The sequence below is a fragment of the Sciurus carolinensis genome, chromosome 4, assembly GCF_902686445.1.
Source record: "Sciurus carolinensis chromosome 4, mSciCar1.2, whole genome shotgun sequence".
Lineage (NCBI taxonomy): Eukaryota > Metazoa > Chordata > Mammalia > Rodentia > Sciuridae > Sciurus > Sciurus carolinensis.
This window is the reverse complement of record NC_062216.1, coordinates 110,851,570-110,874,584: the sequence shown is the minus strand read 5'-3', so window position 1 is coordinate 110,874,584 and position 23,015 is coordinate 110,851,570. Positions and strand designations below refer to the sequence as shown.

Below are 23,015 nucleotides of genomic sequence, written 5' to 3'. Positions count from 1 at the left end.
CAACTCAATAACCCTAAAATAAGACACTCTTTTTATCTGTTTCACATACATGCACACAAAAAGTTAACACAGTAATACACAGTCATCAGCACAGGACAATCTCTGAAGTTGTAGCCATTGACATTTTGGTCATGAAGCTTATGCATTCTTACAGCACATTCCAGTTTTTATACCCTGGCTCCTGCTTTCCTTAGACCCCAAGTTCTGCCATCATGACTGAGCCACCAACACTCAGTGATGACCTCCATGACACCATTATGTCACAGTTCTACAGGAACATTATACAACTGTGTTCTCCAAATCCATCTCACGCCCCTATGGCACTGCTCTAATTCTTTCCTCAGCCTCCTTTCCCTAGGCCTATTAAGATTCCTCAATACCCTCTATTATTAAAAATTAGCAGTCAAGTCAGACAGGGTGACACATGCCTGTAATTCCAGTGGCTCAGGAGGCTGAGGCAGGAGGATCGCAAGTTCAAAACTGTCTCAGCAACTTAGTGAGATATGTCACAAAATAAAAAATTAAAAGGGCTGGGGATGTGGCTGTGAGTAAGTGTCCCTGGGGGTTCAATCTCTAGTACCAAAAAAAAAGTCAGGTAAAATAAGTAAGTACTCCTTTAAATCTGCCCTTGTTCTTTCATTTGATGAGTCAGAAGCCTACACATGACCCTCATCTTTTTCAATCTAGCCTCTGATTCAGCTACAGGACGGGAATTGACTACTCCAATCATCCGTATCCCTCACCCACCCATCTAATGCTTCAACTTCTTTATAGCTTTCACATCGTTCAGTATTTGTCTCCACAAAAGCATCATACTACTCACTCCACTCCTACTTCTGTGCCCTGGAACCCTGGAAGACTCTTCTTTCCCTCTAGCTTCCTGAACACAGGCATTCCTCTTTAGCTTCATTTATGACTTTCCCCTTCAAAAATCTGATATACCTTGATGAACCCTATAAAGATGATGCTCAAATCCTTCAAATGCTCTAATATAATTCATCACTTCTAACCACCTACTGAATGGCATACCCAAATGTCCTGCCAATGCCATAGATGCCCTTTTGGTCAAAATTATATTCTTCTCCACAAACCAGCATCTCAGGTGTTTATATATATATATATAAATAAATATAAATAAATAAATAAATATATATATATATATTTATATATATATAAATATATATATATATATATATCAACATCATTCCCCTGGTTACCCAAACTCAAAAGTCTGAGCTGTTTTTAACTGTCACAATCCATTCCTCCTCATCTCACCATCATTCTTTTCCTCAGTGTTTTACAATAGGGAAAGCAAAAATGGTTTCCAGGCTCTGGGAAGAATACAGAGAAATGTAGGCAAATAATTATAAAGCAATTTGATATTTACCTGATAAAAAGATGAAACCACAAAACAATAAGGTTGGGGGTAGGGAACAAAGAGGGAAGAGATGCATTAGGAGACGAACTCAACAAACTGTAACCTGTTAAGAGTCAGAACAAAAGTTTGTTCCAAAACAATAGCACACATCCTAAATAACTAAGTGCATATCTTCCTTTAAAAAAATGCAATACAACTATGTACAATTATTATTGGTCAGTAAAAAATAAAATTATAAAAAGAAAATTCAACATATTTCAACTAAATAGAATTAGAGAATGATTGCTCTCATTAAATTTAAATTTTCTTTAAATAGTAACTGTCCTGACAAATTTATAACAGGATCTCCTTTTCATATATTTTCATAAACATATCCACAGTCACAGGTCATCTAAGCAATTAAGAGCTGGAAAAAACTAAATTCTCTCATCCAGTCACTTCCTCATCCAGAGGACAGAAAAGGTCAAAAGATTTGCCCAAGGTCACAAAGCTTGTAAACACCAGAAGTGGAACATGAACCCATGATTTTTTCCATGTCTTCTCATTTTATGTGCCTCTAATCACAGAAAGCTTTTCAATTGATTCTCATCAAAATTAATAGAAATAAGAATCTATTAAAAAGAGTCTGAGAAATCAAGTTCCTTTCAAACTTCTTTTCTTTTTTTTTTGAGACAGAGTCTCACTATGCTGCCCAGGCTGGCCTTGAAACTCCTGGGCTCAAGAGATCCTCTCACCTCAGTCTCAAAAGTAGCTGGGACCAGGGTGGGATATAGCTCAGTTGGTAGAGTGTGTGCCTAGCATGCACAAGGCCCTGGGTTCAATTCCTAGCACCACCAAAAACAAAAAAAACATTTCAAAAGTAGCTGGGACCACCACGCCCAGTTTCAAAATTCCTGAAAGCAGTCCTTTAGACACATATAAATTCCAGGAAAATAAGGGTTCTAGTTATAACTTAGTTATCTGTGAAAATGAGAAATAAGTTCTTAGCTTGCTGATGCCAAGTTGACCACATAACTTTTCTTGTTCCTGAGTTCTTCCCAAAATGCTGACAAGATCAATTTTTTTTTCCTTTCCTGAAGTAAATGCCTAATTGGAGTTCTAATTATTCAACCAACAGCTAAACAACTTAGAATTTGGGGAATAAGGTAGGGACACAGAAGGTATTCCCTGCCCCTAAACAGAAGTGGGATAGCTTGGAAAAAATGAATTCCAAGTATTGAGCCAATTATGATGATACCAAGTTCCAATTATCATCTCCGCCCATCTCTGACTTCACCTTCTGTCAGAGAAAGAAGTTATTTCTCTCATCTCCAAAAAGTAACAGGTACTTTTTACATTATGAAGTTGCCTTCCTTGATAGGAAAGTTAAATATGTGATTAGAATCTGCAACTTGCTCTAAACAAAATACCTTCATACCCTTAGAATCTGTTTCCTTTCTAAAGGATCCTCTGCTCACTTTACAGGGAACATGTTCTAGCATGTGAAAGATACAAAAACAAAAGCAGCCCGAACTCAAGTCCAACTCTACACTGCCTCGGATAGCTTAATTGTCAGAGAATGATTTGCAATACTGGCTAATGTGATTGACAGAAAAAGAAAAAACAACAAGCTTGGTTGGGTTATTTAATTTCAACTAAAGTCTAGACAATTGTAAACCCATCCTTTCTAATTGGCATCCCACCCTTCCTACCCTTTCAAAAGGAAGTTCCTGATATACAAGGAGACTTGAATTTGATTAAACTGAAAATACAGAACACTAAATAAGTGAGCACTTGAATATTCTTTAATTCTAGGTAAAACTCGATGAGACAAATATGGTCATGTCTCGCTCTCTTTATGACTCACTGTGGCACTGTCACATCCTCTTTCTCACTACTACCTTTTCTTCTGAACAAACAGACCGTGTGAGAAATAGGTTGCCCAAAGTTGGGAAAGCAGTCTAATGAATCAGAAATAGATCACTGGAAAGCCAGTCTGGGGAAGACTCAAGGCACTGCTAACAAAGTGACTCCACTTCACTAAAGGCTCAAGTTTCTGTTCATTATCTCACAAAGGAAAAATGGAGCCTCATGTACTGCCCTTTCTTACCCCACTTCACTAAGAGCCCAAGAATAGTCTCCTGATACTTGTGAGGCTGAGGGAAATGGCAGCATATAGGTGTGCACATTCCCTGCTGTCAGCTCCCAGCCACACCCGACATTCAGGTCTGAGACCAGAGCCCTCTTGTCTCACCTATTCTTACTCATCCTCTCTGGCACATCCTTACCTCACCTATCCTTTATGTCACTGACCACAACCTTGTGTGTGCCTACAATTATATGGCTCTGACTTTCCATAGCCACTTAAACAGGGGTGTTTTTTCTTTTTTTTTTTTTTTAATGTCTCCACAAAGAGTTTTCCACAGATACATACATTCACTCTTTATTTTTAACTGAGAGAATACTCCTAAGGCCATCAAGAAAGGACTCCCACAACTTCCTCCTCCACTACCTATAAATATCTGCCTTTGTTCCTGTCCTTTCCTCCTCCCTTCTGTCAACAGAAAAAGTCACTCTATCCTGGATGATTTCTCCAGTAGCCTGGGATCTCAAACTTCACTGACTCAATGAGACCACATTCTATCATACCTTTCTACTCTAGTCTTTCAATCCTTCCTCTCTAAGACCTATTAGCCCTCTACCCCACAAATGAACATTTGTGCTCAAGTCTCCCCTGTAAGGAAAATCCCACGAAACCATGCCAGACACGGGAAATCACATAAGGGAGTTTATTAAGCAAACAGAGTGTCTCCCTGAAGGGTAAGAAAGAAAATGAGAGGAAAAGAAAGGGAAAGAGAAAGGGCGCACGCTAGAGAGTGGAAAGCGAGGAGGAAAAGCAAGTGTGTAGGAGAGAGAAGCAAGAGAGAGGAAAGATGGCAGTTGAATTCCGCCAGGCTAACAGGACCAATATCGGAGAAGGATACTTGCAAGCTGACTGATGAACCAATAGCTAGCTAGGATGTTCACAGATTGACAAGTGGTTGGGAAGCGGGGAAAATGACTGCAACGGAATGAGTGGGGGAGCAGCTTTATACATTACATCCTCCTTCTTAATAACACTCATTAATTTAGCCATCAAATGTTTATTAAGCAGTTACTATGTGCCAGAAGTCCTTTTTGCCCCTGAAGATAAAACAGTGAATGTAACAAAACTTCCTGACCTCATGCAACTTACTTTCTACTAGGGACAAAGAAAAAGAACAGGTATTTTTAAGCATCTCAGCTATTGTTTTTCCCTCCTTCACATCACAGTCAGGTTTGAAAAAGCATTGTATACTTCCACATTCTCTTGGCTTTGCATTCTTTCCCCACTATCAACGGACTGCATTCTACACACACACACACACACACAAACCAATCTGCCCCCAATCCACTGAAACTACTCACAAAAAAGGTCAGCAATGACCTGCTCTACTTGTAAATCTCAGTGGCATTTTTTCAGTCCATGCCTTAAACTCTGCAACAAAAGACACTTATTAAAATTCCCTGTTGCTTTGCTCTACTATGCTCTCTCTTAGGCCACTCTCATTTTCAGGTTCCTTTTTCAGCTTTCTTCTTGAATGGTGGTTCTTCCCAGAGCCTCTTCTCACTCTATGTTCTCCTTGGACAACTCAATAATATTTATTGCTTCTGTTGTCAGTGATATATACTGAACAATATTGAATGTGTACCTCCAGGATAGGCCTTCATAAAGCACTTCAAACACACAGCCAACTGTCTGCTGCAGCTCTCCATCTGCATGTCTCCAAATTCTGTAAAACTGAATTCATCTCCCCCCTATTCAAATCCTTTCTTTCTCTTTTCCCTGTATTAGGAAATAGTGCCATCCATCTCTCAAGAATCTTTTTTTTTTTTTTGGGGGGGGGGGGGCGGTGCTGGGGATCGAACCCAGGGCCTTGTGCTTGCAAGGCAAGCACTCTACCAACTGAGCTATCTCCCCAGCCCCCTCTCTCAAGAATCTTAAGCCAGAGATCTAGGAGTCCACCTAGCTTCCACCATCATATCTATATATGATATGCCCTCCGGTTTCTCTATACTAGTCTTATCAATTCTGCCTCCTTAAATACCTCTTCCACTCTATATTCCCTAATCCTGCTGCAGAGGCAGCTCATTTCCATAGACTCCTTATGAATCTTCCTGTCCTGTCTTGCCCTTTAGCCCTGTTCTTACCTAGTTAGGGCTGTTTTGCACTGTACTCTACATGAATGATGACCCCATAGTTGTGTGACAACAGGAACCTAAAACTATCCTTCTCTAGGGTAATCTCTACCAACTACCAATGTCATTCACTCTTGTTTACAATTCTTCAATAATTCCCCATGAGCTATATGGATGCTCTTTAAGCGTTTTCCTCTGAAGAATATCAGTGAGGAACTGGAGGATCTAGGAGAGACATAACACGAAGTAATCAGTCACTGGAGCAAAATGCATTGTTTTCTAAGTTGTAGATGAACACAATACCTTTATTTTATTTATTTATTTTTTTTAATGTGGTACTGAGTATGGAACCCAGTGCCTCACACATGCTAGGCAAGTGCTCTACCACTGAGCTACACCAAAATGCATTCTTTACAAACTTTAAAATTTAAGATTATATTTTAACTTAGACTTCAATTCTGCATTAAAATATATTCACATTTTAATAAAGCAATAACTTCCCCCTAACTTCAATTCAATGGACATTCCAAGAAAACATATCACACTTATCCTGAGTACCCCTAGCACATCAACACAAATCTTCCCAACGGGAAGCAAAGACCTACAGGATAAAAGTTAAGACTCTAGGGCTGGGGATATAGCTCAGTTGGTAGAGTGCTTTCCTTGAAAGCACTAAGGCCCTGGGTTCAATCCCCAGCACAGCAAAAAATAAATAAATAAATAAATAAATAAGATTCTATGGGCCTATAGGCACTCAGTTCAGCCATGTTTTCATCCCTGACCACACTTTCCAAGCTTAACAGACCTAGTGAACTTGTGCATTGTGCTCTACTGTCATCAATTCACCATAAAACTTCCTCAAATGTGCTAAATTCACAAACCTTTATCTCTCCCCCAATCAAAAGGATCTTCCTCCCCTTGTCCATCGCCGAAACTCCTAGTCCACTGTTAAGTCTGAGTACTTCAGGTAATCCTTCCCAGAATACTGCAGGTATATTAATGCCCTTCATCTAAGTACTTTCGACTATTTGTACATGTCTTCTTTATGGCATTTATTATGTAATAAAGATACTTTAACATCTCCTCTAATGACTGTAAGAAACTATTGCCATTTCCTGCCCCTCCTAACTAACCATTATCAAACTTACTGAAAGTTGTTTCACTCATCTGTTTCCTCCCATTCATTCCTTAACCCATATAACCTGGTTTCTGATCCTCACAATTATTACTTTAAAACCACCCTAAGTTCATAAATCACCCTCCATCTCAATCCTTACCATTTTTGTGTTTCAACAATATTTGATCATTCCTTTCCCCGCCCTGTGGAGGTAGGGCTTGAACCAAAGGCACCACCCATGCTAGGAAAGTGCTCCACCAATGAGCTATATACATCAACAACGCCTTCCTGCAACATTTTTTTTTTAAATGTGCTTGCTAAATTGCCCAGGCTGGCCTTAAACTTGTAATCTCCCTGCCTTAGTCTCTTGAGTAGTTAGGATTATAGGTATACCCAGTTAGGTTTCTCCACTCTCTACTTAAATAGATCACTTAATTAAGATATTTTACAAGTTCCATTTCTCATGTTAAAATACTAAATAGGGAGCTGAAGAAATAGTTCATTCTGGAGAGTGCTTGCTTAGCATGCGCCAAGGGCTGCCTGCGGTTCAAATCCCTGGCGCTTCAGAGGGGAAAAAAATACTAAATAGGTAGAATTTTGAGATTTTAGTGTGTATTTATCCTATATATTGCACAATTACAATATATTTGGCATTTGAACACTATCGTGGACATAGGTAGTCAAGTAGGCACGTAAGAGACAAACTCTATATGTATAGTTGGACACATTGTGGGCAACCCATGAATGTCCTTGGAAGTCTAAATGGCCACACTGTTTACATATACTGGAATAAATCAACCAAAGGTCTGACTTAGTTCAACAAACCCAATTATTTACCATATGGCTAAATATGATTTTTCAACATTTTGCAAAAGATGTGATGTAGCCATGAAAAAAATGTTGGAAAACCAAGCATTTAAAATATTTAAATTTTTTCCAACTAGGACCAGTTAAACCAAAATGAAGGTTGCTGACAATATCTGGTCTACGAAAAACCCACCCAACCAACTTGTCCCTAGATTGGATCCTGTGAGTACTGTTTGCATAGAGTAAAAAGGAATCAATTCGTGGGCAAAGTACAAAGAAAAACAAGAAGTTCACATCCCTCTCTACAGGGGGCAGGTACTCAGGGGTGTGGCTTCAGTTCTCACAAGCACTGTACCAGGTGGTGCAGCTGTGAGTGCTGAAGATATTTGCATAGTAAATGCCAACAAAGTGAATAAAGCAGCCATGTAGGCTGATGAAATGGAAAGTTACCAAACATCATCCAAATGTAAGTATCAACATCCGAAACTAAACTGGTGGTTAGTTTAAGACCAGTTTCTGCAATTTAGGGAAACACTGTCTCAAAATAAAACTTAAAAAGGGCGGGGGATATAGGTCACTGGTAGAATGCCTCTAAACTGAATCCCCAGGACGCACTCCCTCCACACATACATGAAACTAACCAAACTGTCAAGAAAAACAGGCCTCAAAGTTTTGATTCTGGCCAGCTTCCATAGATGTCCCTTTTCCCTCCTGAAAGAGACACTGGGAACAGTCTACACTTTACTCTTAAAGTATCTATCATCAAAGGAATTCCACTGTAATCTTTCCCTGCAGTGTCAACTTGTTCACTGAACAAGTGTCTATTGGGAGTCTTCTACTCTAGGCTCTGGGAAGATAGCAGGAAACAAGACAGAGAAGTCTCTGCACTCACAGAACTAACAATTTACTAGGGGAAAATCCAATAATGAACAAATAAATACATGAACAAAATAATTTCAAATGATGGACTAATTAGAAAATTTAAAGTAGAAAAAAAGTAAGAGTTGAAAGATGGAGAATGATAGGAATATTAGTAATTTAAACTTGGAGGTCAGGAAAGTCATCTCTATGGATTAACTTTCAGCTGAGACAAATGAAACAAAAGTTTTTGGCCAAGCACAGATCTTGGAGAACATTCCAGGCAGAAGAAAAGCAAGAACAATACCTAGAACTGACCACAGCCTAGGAACTTCAAGAAAAAACTATGTTTCATCACCCTCAGGTTTTTGTTCAAATACCTTACAAGGAATCCTTCCCTGACTAAATTGTTACCACTAACCCTGCCCTCCTATTCTCTCTCTCTCTCTTTTTTTTTTTTTTTTTTTTTTTTTTTTTTTTTTTTTTTGGTACCTGGGATTGATCCCAGAGGCAGTACTTAACCACTAAGTCACATCCCAAGTCCTTTTTATTTTTTGAGACAGGGTCTCACTAAGATGCTGATGCTGATCTCAAACTTGCAATCCTCCTACCTCAGCCTCCTGAGTTGCTGGGATGACAGGCGTGTCCTACTTCTTCTATCTCTCATTATGCTTTTTCTCCATTGAAATTTTTATTATCTAAGAAGCAATATATATTACTTATTTTCTGTCAACTTCTACACAATGTAAAAGTTCCCTAATGATAGGAATTTTTATGTTAACTACTGCTGTATCACCTGCATATGTGGCACATAGTAGGCAGTAATACCAGCTAAACAAATACAAGGAAGAGGTAAGGGAGAAGAAAAGGAAAGAAAGAGAAAAAAGAAGGAAGGAAGGAAAAGAGGTGAGAGAGAGGAGTCAGTATAACTGAAGCACAATGGGTGAGGGCAATAGACTAGGGACAGAATTGTATATTCTTGTAGGCCATGGAAAGGAGTTTGAATCTTATTTTAATGACAAAGAGAATCCACTCCAGGGTTGTACAGTAAGGAAGTAACATGATCTAATTGGCAGTTTAAAAAGTTTTCTAGCTGTTATATGGAAAACTAGTTGAAGAGAAGAAAAAGGGACACCAAGCAAGGAACTACAGAAGCAAGAGATATACTAACACAGGCAAGGCAAGGATTCTAAACAATCAGTGACAGACAAGAAGCAAATTTAGGATATATTCTCAAGGTAGAACCAAAAAAAAGCTCCAGACAGACCTGACATTGAGAGGTGGATTGAAGGAAAGGAAGCAATTAAGGAAGAGTTAGGAATCAATTTATTGCCTCTCAGTTCCAAATATACCCTTTATTGATTGCTCTGTAAGTAGTAAGAAGGGCCCTTTAAATACTTTTCATTTGCTGGCTGCCATAATGTTAGTTAAAGCTTTGTCTGTCCATGGAAGGCACTAGAAAGAGTATGCCTTATCTTTCTGGATTCAGTATGCTGCTCTGGGCCTTATCCTGTGATAGAACATGAAGAAGTTCAGGATTTCTGAGCTGGTGATGGAGCTCAGTGGCAGAGGACCTAGCAAACAGAAGGCCCTTAGTTCGATCCCCAGCACCCAGGACCAGGAATAAAAAAAAAGTTCAGGATTTCTGATGTTCTATGGAGTCATAACCAACTTAGTGTAAACTCTTTTCTAATTTCAATTAGAAAGAGAGCTGATCTACCTAATAAGACATTTCATGTTTTCATAATTGTTCATACTACATATGTAAGAATTTAGTCACTCTATTCTGTTCACTCATCCTTATTCAAAAGCAAACACCATGCTTCTTTGAACATAGGAATTTTAGAATCTGTTTTATATGTGGTAAGGCAAGTACCACCTCACCATTGTTTCTAACTTCTCTTGGCTATTCTAAAACATTTATTCTTCCATATGAACAGAGATCATTTAACCTAATTCCTCATTCCCAGAAGAATCTTCCAATGGAGTTCAAATGAATTTCTTATATGTATATATATTATTCTTCCTCCCACCATTCAAGAACATGGTATATACTTCCATTTTTCAGGTCTTGCTTTTACATTAAGATTTTACAATTTCCTTCATATTTTATAAATACGCACATATTACATATATATGTGCATATGTGCACACGCACGCACTTTTTTTTTTTTTTTTTTGAAATGGGTCTTTCTCAGGCCAGTTTCAAACTCCTTGACTCAAGCAATCCCCCTGCCTCATTCTCCCAAGCAGTAAGGACTGCATGCTACTGCACATGGCTTAAGTATTTAATAATTTTACACTATTATAAATATTTTTCTCATTATGTCAATTTAATACCATAATCGCTTACCAATATCCCAATGACACCAAAGATCACTTTTAATTCCCACCCACCTCCATGCTATCCTGTCCACAATGTCTGTTTTCTAAAATCAGGTGGAATATAACTGGTTTTCCTTATCCACAGGTTCTACATCAGAGTATTCAACTAACTGCAAATTGAAAAGATCCTTTAAAAAAGTTGCATCTGTACTAAACATGTACAGACTTCTTTTGACACTATTCCCTAAACACTACAAAATACAATATAAAAACTATTTATTATAGCATTCACATTGTATTTAGATAATACTGAATATCTAGAGATTATTCACAAGTATCTAGAGATTATTCAAAGTATTCAAGAGAATGTGTGTTGATTATATGCAAATGCTATGCCATTCTATATAAGGGACTTGAGCATCCACAGATTTTGGTATCCATGAGATCCTGGAACCAATACCCCACAAATACTGAAGGAAGACTGTATTTTGTTCAGATGAGTAGGTTTTCCATTGCAATATGTCTCATCTATTTCAACAATCCTTACTTAGCAGTTATATTAGAAGTTATATTAGCAGTTATATTAGCTACTTAGCAGTTAACTTAGAAGTTAGACACTCCTAATAATTACATATATATACACATATGTATGTATGCTTAGTTATTTATTTCAAACTCCACTGTCTATCACTGTTTCCCCTACCTTTGTTTGTTTGTTTTTTGTTGAGGTTCTGAGGATTGAACTAAGTGGCACTCTACTACTAAGCTACATCTCCAACACTTTTTATTTTTCATATTGAGACAAGGTCTTGCTAAGTTGCCCAGGCTGGCCTCAAACTGCAATACTGCCTCAGCCTCCCCAGTAGCCAGGATTACACATGTGTACCACCACATTAGCCTTATATGTCTGATTGGAGTATATCACTCATACTGGAGTCTACGGGTGATCTAATCTCTGAATCCTTGCACACACACACATAGAACTTTCTTTTCCATGAAACATGAATACTATCTACACTGCATACAGAATTCTTGGAATGTACACCTCTTCTCTAAATAGTCCATGGATGCTTCTTCTACCATCATCAAAATTCTAATGTTGCAAATGAGAACAGTGTTTTGTTGTGTTGATGATGGTTGTAGTTTTAACATTATCTTTCAATCTAAGGACTTGTTGTTTTTTCTTGATTACTAAATTCAGAAATTTTATCAGAATATGCCTATCTTTGTGCTTTTTTATATCAATCTTGCCTTAACACAATGAACTCATTCAAACTGAAGTCTTTTCCAATTTGTAACCTTTTTTTCAGCTTAGGAAATTTTTCTTCTATTACTTATTTACCCTTCTAAAAATTTTTTTTTTTGGGGGGGGAAGGTTTCCTGGGGACTGAATCCAGGGGTACTTTATCGCTGAGCTACCTCTCTAGCCCTTTTTATTTTTATTTTGAGACAGGGTCTCCCAAAGTTGTTTAGGGCTTAAACTGAGACTGGCCTTGAACTTGTGATCCTCCTGCCTCAGCCTACAGAACAGAACTCGGATTACAGACACATGCCTCTACACCCAACTAAAATTCTCTGTTTGCATTTTCATCTTCCTGGTTATATCCTTCAAGTGCTTCATCTTCCTGAGTTCCCATTCTATCTCTTGGTGTTTTGGGCCTAAGATTTGAAATTATTTTAATTGAACTGAGTTTTAAAAAAAGAACTACAGGCCCTGGGGATGTAGGTCAGTGGGACAGCAGTTGCCTAAGCATGTGCAAGCCCCTGGATTCTATCCCCACTACAACAAAATCAGAGAGATAAGAGAAACACAGTAGTCAAGCTGCCATCTTCCCAGAATCATTCCAAGTGTGATTATTTAAATGAACTCACTCAAATAAAAACACTTCTAAGACAATTACCTTACGTTTTTAAAATCCAAATACCTATTTATTAAGAAGTTACTAGATTGAAAGCTTCCTGAAAAAAGGGAATATATCTCTTAACCTCTCAATTGGTCTTGCAAATACAGGTGTGCACAATACATCTTTACCGACATATTGATACGTTCAGCAACTTACTGAAAATGTAGAGTTTCCAAAATGTAGAAGACCCTTGTTAAATGCAAAAAATCTAAACTCTAACTAAAAAGATAATAACAACGTAAATGAAACAAATAGAGTGGTCAATTAAGTGTTAAACTCTGTTGCTAAATACAATAGTCTAAAAATAGACAAGATTAATATGGACTAAAGCAGTCAGCTGGTTTCATGATGAAGTGGAGATCAGGCAAGAATGGAAACATGGAAAGGATATGCAAGGAGAAAAGGCAAATCTGACGAGGAAGAAGCTTATTGTAAAGATATGGAGATGGAAATGAGCATGTCAAAAGAATGAGAAAAAGAGTTTGACTGTAATAGAAGAGTCTGTCAGATACTAGGAGGAAATAAGGATAGATAGGGAAGTTGATCAGATTCTAGATTTGTTCACTAACTGAACTGAAAAGCATTCATGCTAAAGGACACTGTGTACTGTTGTTCTCAGGTAGCTTACTAAGGGGAGATGAGAATATTTATGCAAATGATATTTTTTATAAATTTAAGATAATTTGAAACCAGGTGTGGCAGCAGAGGCCTGTAATCCCAGCAGCTTGAGACTGAGGGCACGAGGATCACAAACTCAATGTCAGCCTCAGCAACTTAGCAAGGCCCTAAGTAACTCAGTGAGATCCTGTCTCCAGATAAAATACAAAAAAGGGTTGGGGAATGCGGCTCAGTGGTTAAGTACCTGGATTCAATCCCCAGTACCCTGCCCCCCAAAAAAAGATAATTGGAAAAATAGTATTTCAGGAGTAACATTAGAGATTACAGAGACCAGAGGTAAGAAAACTAACAAATGGGGAAGGTTTTTCATTTGTGCTTTTTTTAACAGGAAGTTCATTCTCTGGTACTTCCCTCAGTCTCCTTAAAGAAAAACAACAAGCAAGAAAGAACTACAGGAAGAAAGCTCAAACCAATCTTTTTCTACTTGTTTCACTTAAAAACGGAAGTTTCTCTAAACTAGAGAGAAATCTAATAAAGTAAGAATGACAACTCTAAAATTCCAAGACAGTCCATTTGACTTCATTAGATTTATTGAAAGAAAAACTGTCAGAAGTTTCTTCCTAACAATCCCTACTGAGTTCATTTTTTTAAAGGAAATTCTGGGGCTGGGGAGATAGCTCAGTTGGTAGAGTGCTTGCCTCTCAAGCATAAGGTCCTGGGTTCGATCCCCAACACCGCAAAAAAAAAAAAAAAAAAAAGGAAATTCTGTAAAAGGACTGGTTAGCACCATAAAATTCATTTGTGCCTGATCTGAATTAAAATCCATAAGTTACAGTCTATGAATAACTTAAGACAATATGCTATGAATAACTTAAGACAATATGATCCAAGGTCCTTAAGAAAGGAGTGAAAAAAATCTTCAGATGCTTTAATGTATCCCTAAAAGTAATAATCCCCTAAAAACAAATATTAGAGCACTATTTCTTCACATACACACACACACACACACACACACACACACACACACAAAATAACTCCAAGAAAAAACAAAGTTACTTATAGAAAGTCATTTACCTGTCACTTACAAAAATGTCTACATTAATTTCATTATTTAAATGAAACATTACATCTTCAGGGAAGAGGGCAGGGGAGGCAGACAAAACTCCTTCCACACTAGAATGTCAGAAAAACTGTGTATCAATAAAGCCCAGAAGTTCATGTCCATTGCATACCAGATCTTTCAAAGACAGTCCATAGCTGGGTAGAGTTGTACACTCTTATAGTCCCACCTACCTGGGAGGCTGAGTCAGGAGGATCACTTAAGACCCCCCCACCCCCACCCCGGGGTAATGTAACAAAATCCCAACTCAAAAAGAAAAGGGTGTGGGGCGGGGGGAATGCCACCAGACCTTCAGATTTTCATTTAGGAGTCTCCTATGTAATATATAAAATATTTTTGTCAATTCAAGGAAGAAAAATTAATTTCACATGAAAAGACAAGTAAATAAAGTTATTCTCCTTATAAACAATCTTACAGAATTTTATTCAATTTCTGTTGTTGTTAAGAAACAAGTCAAAGAGCCAAGCATTGTGGCACACACTTTTAATCAAAGTGACTCAAGAGGTTAAAGCAGGAGAACTGTCAAATTTGAGGCCAGCCTCAGCAACTTAGAGAGGCCCTAAACAACTTAGTGAGTCACTGTCTCAAAATAAAAAATAAAAAGGGCTGGGGATGTGGTTCAGTGGTTAAGGGCCTCTAGGTTCAACCCCAGTACAAAAAAAAGAAAGAAAAGAAAGAAGTCAAAGAGGGGATGAAGATGTAGCTCAGAAGTGCAATGCTTATCTAGCACATCCAAGGCCCTGGACTCAATCCCCAATACTGAAATAAAAAGTCATACTTCAGTGGTAGAGTACTTGCCTAGCGTATGCAAGTCCCTGGGTGCAAGTGCCAGTATCTCATAAAAGAAAAAAGAAATAAGTCACATTTTGCCAGTAATTAGGCTGGCATGAAGAAAACCCTCTGATAATAATGCGGAGTACTGACCTCTCTGTTCTGGCAAAGTAAGGTCAGAAATAACAAACTCCTATAGACCATATCCATTTTCTCTGCGGAGAGAACATTCCTATTCTCTCTTCTGGGAGCCCAACCCCAAAACGCCAAGAGAGACGCTGTATCCTAAGGAAAGCAGAGGCTACTAGTTAAGGCAGAAAAAAATTTTGCTAAAATTACTTGAAACATGATGCAGTGAGATGAAGATGGAATGGCAGTGTGGAATCACCCAGGGGTTTGGAGCCAACCAGATTTAAGTTCCAACCCCAGCAACCTATACTTTCAGGCTTCGCGTTCTTTAACAAGTCTATACAAAATGGAAATTGCACACCTAACTTTAGGAGTTAGGATTAGAAGTACATTTCAAATACCTGCCCAAAGTCATATAGTAACAGCAGAAACAGGACTTGAACCCAATCCTATATAATTCAAGTGCTCTTCCCCAGTGCCAGACATCAAGAATGTTACATAGCCAAATGTTATGGCGCACTCCTGCAATTCCACTGGCTCAGGAGGCTGAGGCAGAAGGATGGGAAGTTCAAAGCCAGCCTCAGGAATGGAGAGGTGCTAAGCAATTCAGTGAGACCCTGTCTCTAAATAAAATACAAAGTAGGGCCAGGGAGGTGGCTCAGTGGTTGAATGGCCCTGAGTTCAATCCCCAGTCCAGGAGGGAAAAAAAAAAAAAAGAATGTTACTTAGCCAGGCATGGTGGCACACACCTGTAATCCTAGAGACTTGGGAAGCTGAGGCAAGAGAACCACAAATTCAAAGCCAGTCTCAGCAATTTAGTGAGGCCCCTCAGCAACTTAGCAAGACCCTTTCTAGAAAGATAAAAAGGGCTGAGGATGTGGCTCAGTGGTTAAGCGCCCCTGTGTCCAATCCCTGACCCCCTCACCTCCCAAAAAAATGTTACCTTTACTGGTAGAGAAAAAGCAAAAGATCAGGTGATAGGCAAGATGTGGCATACATCACATTCGACTCAAGTTTCAGATGCTTTTTGCTGGCTCAGTTGCCTATCATCTTTGTGATAACAGAAGCTATTATGTATTCAGTACCTACCTACTGGTCCAGCCTGTTATATAAAGTGCTAAGCACAGGGTCTGTTACATATTAAGCACTCAATAACTGACAACACACAGAGATCTAAACTTCTTAGGACAGCTTAGGAAAGGCATGCTTCCACAGAAAAATGAGAAGAGCAGAAGTTAACTCGGCAGAAGAACATGCAAGAATGGGCATTTTAAAGAAAGCCAGCACAGGGCTGGGGAGACAGCTCAGTCGGTAGAGTGCTTGCCTTGCAAGCACAAAGCCCTGGGTTCGATCCCCAGCACCGCAAAAAAAAATAAAATAAAATAAATAAAAAAATAAAGAAAGCCAGCACATACAAAGGCACGAAAATGAAAAAGCACAGTAGATGCAGCAAAGTGCAAGTCACCAGCATGGCTAAAGAATAAAAAGAAAACACAGAAGGAACAGGAAATGAAGTTTAAAAGGATGGCAGGTCTTGGTACATGAAGAAAATGCTTGGATATGGGTTTCATCCTGTGCATGGAGAAAATTAATCAAGACTTTTTTTTTTTTTTTTAAGTGGGGAATGAACTCAGGGGTACTTTACCACTGAGCCACATCCCCAGTTCTTTTTATTTTTTATTTTGAGACAGGGTCTCACTAAGTTGCTGAGGCTGGCCAGCCTTCTGAGTCATTGGATTACAGGTATGCGCTAGCATACCCAGTTTCAATGAAGAATTTTAAAGAGGGGGAAAAGGAGGCTAGGGATATAGCTCAGTTGATAAGAGTAATGCCTTACATGCACTAAGGCCCTGGGTTCAATCCCCAGCACCATAAAAATTTTAAAAATTAAAGAGGGGGAAAGGACATATTTAGGTTTGTATTTCAGAATGATCACTCCACAAGAAGGCAGAGAAGAACGGACTGGCAGGGAGGAAAGACAAGAGATAGGCAGATGAGTTAGGAGACTACAATGACAGTCCAAGCAAAACTAAGTGCTTGAATGAAGACAAACAATGAGAATGGGGAAAAGAAAGGAGAATTACTAAGACTTGAAGATCCACTAGAAGGATGACCCCCACTTTTTGACCTGGGTAAACAGCTATGGTCTGAATGCTGATGCCCCTTTCAAATTAATACGCTGGAACTTAATTCTGTGTAATAATGTTGCGAGATGGGGCTTTTAGGTCATGAGGGCAAAGTTCTCACGAATGCGATTAGTGTTCCTTATAAAAGAGGCTTAACGGGGCTGGGGTTGTGGCTCAGTGGTAGAGCGCTTGCCTAGCATGTGTGAGACCCTGAGTTCAATTTTCAGCACCACGTATAACTAAATGAATAAAATAAAGGTCTATCAACATCTAAAACAATTTTAAAAAAGAGGCTTAACGGGAGACTGTTTGCACCTTCCACCATACCACGATGAAGCTAGAAGGTACCACCTCTGAAACAGGAAGAAAACCTTGATCTTAGACTTCTAGGCTCTGTGAGGGATGAATTTCTATTACTTATAAATCACTAATCTAGGGATTGGGGTTGTGGCTCAGTGGTATAGCATTTGCCTAGCACGCATGAGGCCCTGGGTTCGATTCCCAGTACCACGTTAAAAAAAACTAAATAAACCAAATAAAAGTATAAAAATAAATAAATAAATAAATCACTAAGGCATTTTGTAATAGCAACAGAACATAATGATATGGGAAGTGTACATCCTGAAGTAGGGATCAACTTTGGAGAGAGGTGGTGGGGAAGAGGGGATGGGGCACTGAAACAGGGAGTAGTTTTGGACTTACTCAATTATAGTTGCCTGGGGGATACCAATGGGATGCCAAGAGCAGAGAAGAATCAGAGTTAGAGATATGGACTACAGAATTACCTGTGTAGCCAAAGACAGCTGAAGCTCTGGGCATGGATAAAATAACTCTGCAAGTGTATGCAAAGTAAGATGAAGAATAATGACAAGTATTTGAAAAACATGCATATCAAAATAAAAAAAAGAACAAGAAGCCCAAGAGAGAGCAGGAGAAAGAACAGTTAGGGAGCCAGAAGGAACTGCACCAGAAGGTAAAGAATTTCATAAAGATCATGGTCTAGCCAGGCACAGTGGCTCATCGTACCAGTAATCCCAGTAATCCCAGCTACTTGGGAAACCAGAGCAGAAAGGTCACAAGTTTGAAGTCAGCATGGATAACTTAGATTCTATCTCAAAATAAAAATTTAAAAAAATTTAAAAAGGGCTAGATGTAGCTCAGTTATATCAAAAAACTTGCCTAGCATGCACAAGGCCCTGGGTTTTGTTCCCAGGACCACACACACACACGCACACACACACAAAAAAAAAAAAAAAAAATCAAGAGGGCAATGGTCCACAGTATCCAAAGCTGCAGAGACAGCTGTCATATCTAGTAAGTACTTCATGGTATGAAACTAGAAATCATTGGTGGTGCCAGGCATGGTGGCACATTGTTAATCAGGAGGTCGAAGTAAGAGGATTCTAAGTTGTAAGCCAGCCTCAGCAATTTAGCAAGATCTTATTTCAAAAAACTGTTCCCCCACCACCACACACACTGAGGTTGGACACTGTCACTGAGCATGCCTGCTCCTCCTCACCAAGGTCGGACCCTACACTGAGTCCCCCAGCTCGCCCCCACACCGAGGACAGGCCGGTAGCTGAGCCTGCCCGCCTGCTCCCCTACTGCTGAGGGACACTGCACCTACCTCCATTCTGACTCAGCACACCCTCGCTCGGGCTCCCCAGCTTCTCTGGAGGCTGGTGTAGGCATTTTGAATCATTCCTGAGGGCATGGCCATCATCATTGGAAGGGCAGCTCCCTTCCTGAGATACCTACAGGAGACTGGAGGCCCTTTGACAGTTACCTCTATTTACTCACTTAATCCTACACTCTTCCCATCCTCTTGTTCACAACTAGAAATACTGTAAATAGTAACTGAACTGATCCTGTTCATTACAAAAATGTTAAAGTCTTTATAGGGGCTATCTGATTCAGGGCTGCATTTTCTCTGTATTGGGTGCTACTAGTATTGATCTCCCCTTCAAAGGAGAGGTAGTGGAAAACTGCAGGGTCATAATAAGCCTGCAAGGAGGGGACTTCAGTATCTCTGATCTTTACTGCTAGAGGGGAATATATAGAAACAATATGAAAAAACAGGGGAAGAAAGTGTCCCTAACAAACCAAGATGCTATTGTGATAGAATCCAATGACAGCATGGCAATAGAAATGACAGAAAAAGAGTTTAGAATCTGCATACTTAAAATGATCCATGAAGCAAACAAGATAAGAGAACAAATGCAGGCAATGCATGACCATTCCAGTAAACAGTTAAAAGAGCAAACACAAGGAAGCAAAAGAACACTTCAATAAAGAGATAGAGATTCTGAAAAAAACTCAAATGGAAATACTTGAAATGAAAGAAATGATAAACCAAATTAAAAACTCAACAGAAAGCATTACCAACAGAACAGATCTTGGGGAAGACAGAATCTCAGACAATGAAGACAAAACATTTAATGAAAAGACTGAACTTAAGAATTATTGGGATTGAGGAAGGCAGAGCTACAAACCAAAGGCATAAACAACCTATTCAACAAAATATCAGAAAATTTCCCAAACCTGAAAAATGAAATGGAAAATCAAATACAAGAGGCTTACAGAACACCAGGTACACAAAATTACAACAGATCCACACCAAGACACAATATAATGAAAATACCTCACATACAAATAAAAGGATTTTAAAGGCCAGAGAAAAGCATTAGATTACGTATAAGAGGAAACCAATACAGACATCAGCAGATTCCTCAGCCCAGACTCTAAAAGCAAGAAGGGCCTGGAACAATATATTTCAAGCCCTGAAAGAACACGGACGCCAACCAAGAATCCTATACCCAGCAAAACTAACCTTCAGATTTGAAGATGAAATAAAATCTTTCCACGATAAATAAAAGTTAAAAGAATTTACAAATAGAAAGCCTGCTCTACAGAACATTCTCAGCAAAATAGTTCATGAGGAGGAAGTGAAAAGCAACAATACAAGTCAGCAAAGGGAGGAACTACCCTAAAGAAAACGCCAATCATAGGAGAAACCAAGTCAAGTTAAAAACCAAAAATAAGCCAAAATGACCAGGAATACAAATCATATCACAATAATAACCCTGAATGCCAATGGCCTAAACTCAATAATCAAAAGACATACACTGGCAGATTGGATTAAAAAGAAGGACCCAACAATATGCTGCCTTCAAGAGACTCATCTCATATAAAAGACATCTACAGACTAAAGGTGAAAGGATGGGGAAAAACATACCATGCACACAAACTCAGTAAAAAAGCAGGGGTCGCCATCCTCACATCCGATAAAGTGGACTTCAAACCTAAGTTAGTCAGAAGGGATAAAGAAGGACATTTCATACTGCTTAAAGGAAGTATAAAAGAGCAAGATATAACAATTTTAAGTATTTATGCTCCAAACAATGGAGCATCTATGTATAGCAAATAAACCCTTCTCAATTTTAAGAATCAAACAGACCAAAACACATTAATAGTCCCCACTATTAACTTTTAACACACCAGCTCACCACTGGATAGATCCTCCAAACAAAAACTGAACAAAGAAACTATAGAATTAAATAATACAATCAACGATATAGACTTATTGGATATTTATAGATTATTTCATCCATCATCGAGCGAATGTACTTTCTTCTCAGCAGTTCATGGATCCTTCTCCAAAATAGACCATATGCTATGCCACAAAGAAGCCATTAGTAAATACAAAATAATAGAGATCCTACCCTGTATCCTATAATGGAATGCAATTAGCAATGAACAATAAAATAACAAACGAAAACTACTCATACACCTGGAGACTAAATAATATGCTACTGAATGAAACATGGATAACAGAAAACATCAGGGAGGAGATAAAAAAATTCTTAGAGGTAAATGAGAACAATGACACAACATATCAAAATCTCTGGGACACTATGAAAGCAGTACTAAGAGGAAAGTTTATTGCATTGAGCTCATACATTAAAAAAATAAAAAGTCAACAACTAAATGACCTAACATTACATCTCAAAGCCCTAGAAAAAGAACAGATCAACACCAAAATAGAAGACAGGAAATAATTAAAATCAGAGCTGAAATCAATGAAATTGAAACGAGAAACAATTCAAAAAATTGACAAAACAAAAAGTTGGTTCTTTGAAAAAGTAAACAAAACCCCTAGCCACACTAATGAAGAGGAGAGAAAAAACTCAAATTACTAGAATTTGTGATGAAAAAAGAAAGATCACAACAGACACCATTGAAATACATAACATAATTAGAAGTTACTTTGACAATCTATACTCCAACAAAATAGAAAATATCGAAGACATTGAAAAATTTTTAGAGACATGATCCTCCCAAAGTGAATCAGGAAGACGTACAGAATCTAAACAGATCAATTTCAAGCATCAAAATAGAAGAAGGCATCAAAAGCCTACCAACCAAGAAAAGCCCAGGACCAGATGGATTCTCAGCCAAATTCTACAAGATCTTTGAAGAAGAACTGATACCAATACTCCTCAAAGTATTCCAGGAAATAGAAAAGGAGGGAACCCTTCCAAATTCATTCCATGAGCCTAGTATCACTCTGATACCAAAACCAGACAAAGATACATCAAGGAAAGAAAACTTTAGACCAATATCCCTGATGAACATAGATGCAAAATCCTTAACAAAATACTGGCAAATCGCATACAAAAATATATTAAAAAGACAGTGCATCATGATCAAGTGGGATTTATCCCAGGGATGCAAGGTTGGTTCAACATCCGGAAATCAATAAAAGTAATACATCACATAAATAGGATTAAAGTAAAGAATCACATGAGTATTTCAATAGAGGCTGAGAAAGCATTTGATAAAATACAGCACCCCTTCATGCTTAAAACACTAGAAAAAATAGGAATAGTAGGAACATACCTCAACATTGTAAAGGCTATCTATGCTAAGACCACAGCCAACATCATTCTTAATGGAGAAAAACTGAAAACATTCCCTCTAAAAACTGGAACAAGACAGGGATGCCCTCTTTCACCACTTCTATTCAACATCATCCTTGAAACACTTGCCAGAGCAATTAGACAGATCAAAGAAATTAAAGGGATACAAATAGGAAAAGAACTAAAGCTGCCACTATTTGCTGATGACCTGATCCTATATTTAGAAGATCCAAAAAACTCCACTAGAAAACTTCTAGAACTAATAAATGAATTCAGCAAAATAGCAGGATATAAAATCAATACACATAAATCTAATGCATTTCTATTCATAAGTGATGACTCCTCTGAAAGAGAAATTAGGAAAACCACTCCATTCACAGTAGCCTCAAAAAAAATACAACACTTGGGAATCAATCTAACAAAAGAGGTGAAAGACCTCTACAATGAAAACTACAGAACATTAAAGAAAGAAATTAAAGAAAACCTTCGAAGATGGAAAGATCTCCCATGTTCTTGGATAGGCAGAATTAACATTGTCAAAATGGCCATTCTACCAAAAGCGCTATACAGATTCAATGCAATTCCAATTAAAATCCCAATGACATTCCTCATAGAAATAGAGAAAGCAATCATGAACTTCACCTGGAAGAACAAGAGAACTCCAATAGCCAAAATAATCCTGAGTAAAAAAAGTGAAACAGGAGGTATCACGATACCAGACATTGAACTATACTACAGAGCAATAG

General features: G+C 38.3%; 1 protein-coding gene and 1 non-coding gene across 2 annotated transcripts in view; one reads left to right on the top strand and one right to left on the bottom strand.

The window, feature by feature from the left end:
• Dip2b (disco interacting protein 2 homolog B) overlaps positions 1-23,015 on the bottom strand; it is a 240,745-nt gene that overhangs the window by 208,271 nt on the left and 9,459 nt on the right.
• Positions 2,140-2,214, top strand: Trnaa-agc (transfer RNA alanine (anticodon AGC)). The gene has a single exon. It is a non-coding gene; the product is annotated as a tRNA-Ala (tRNA).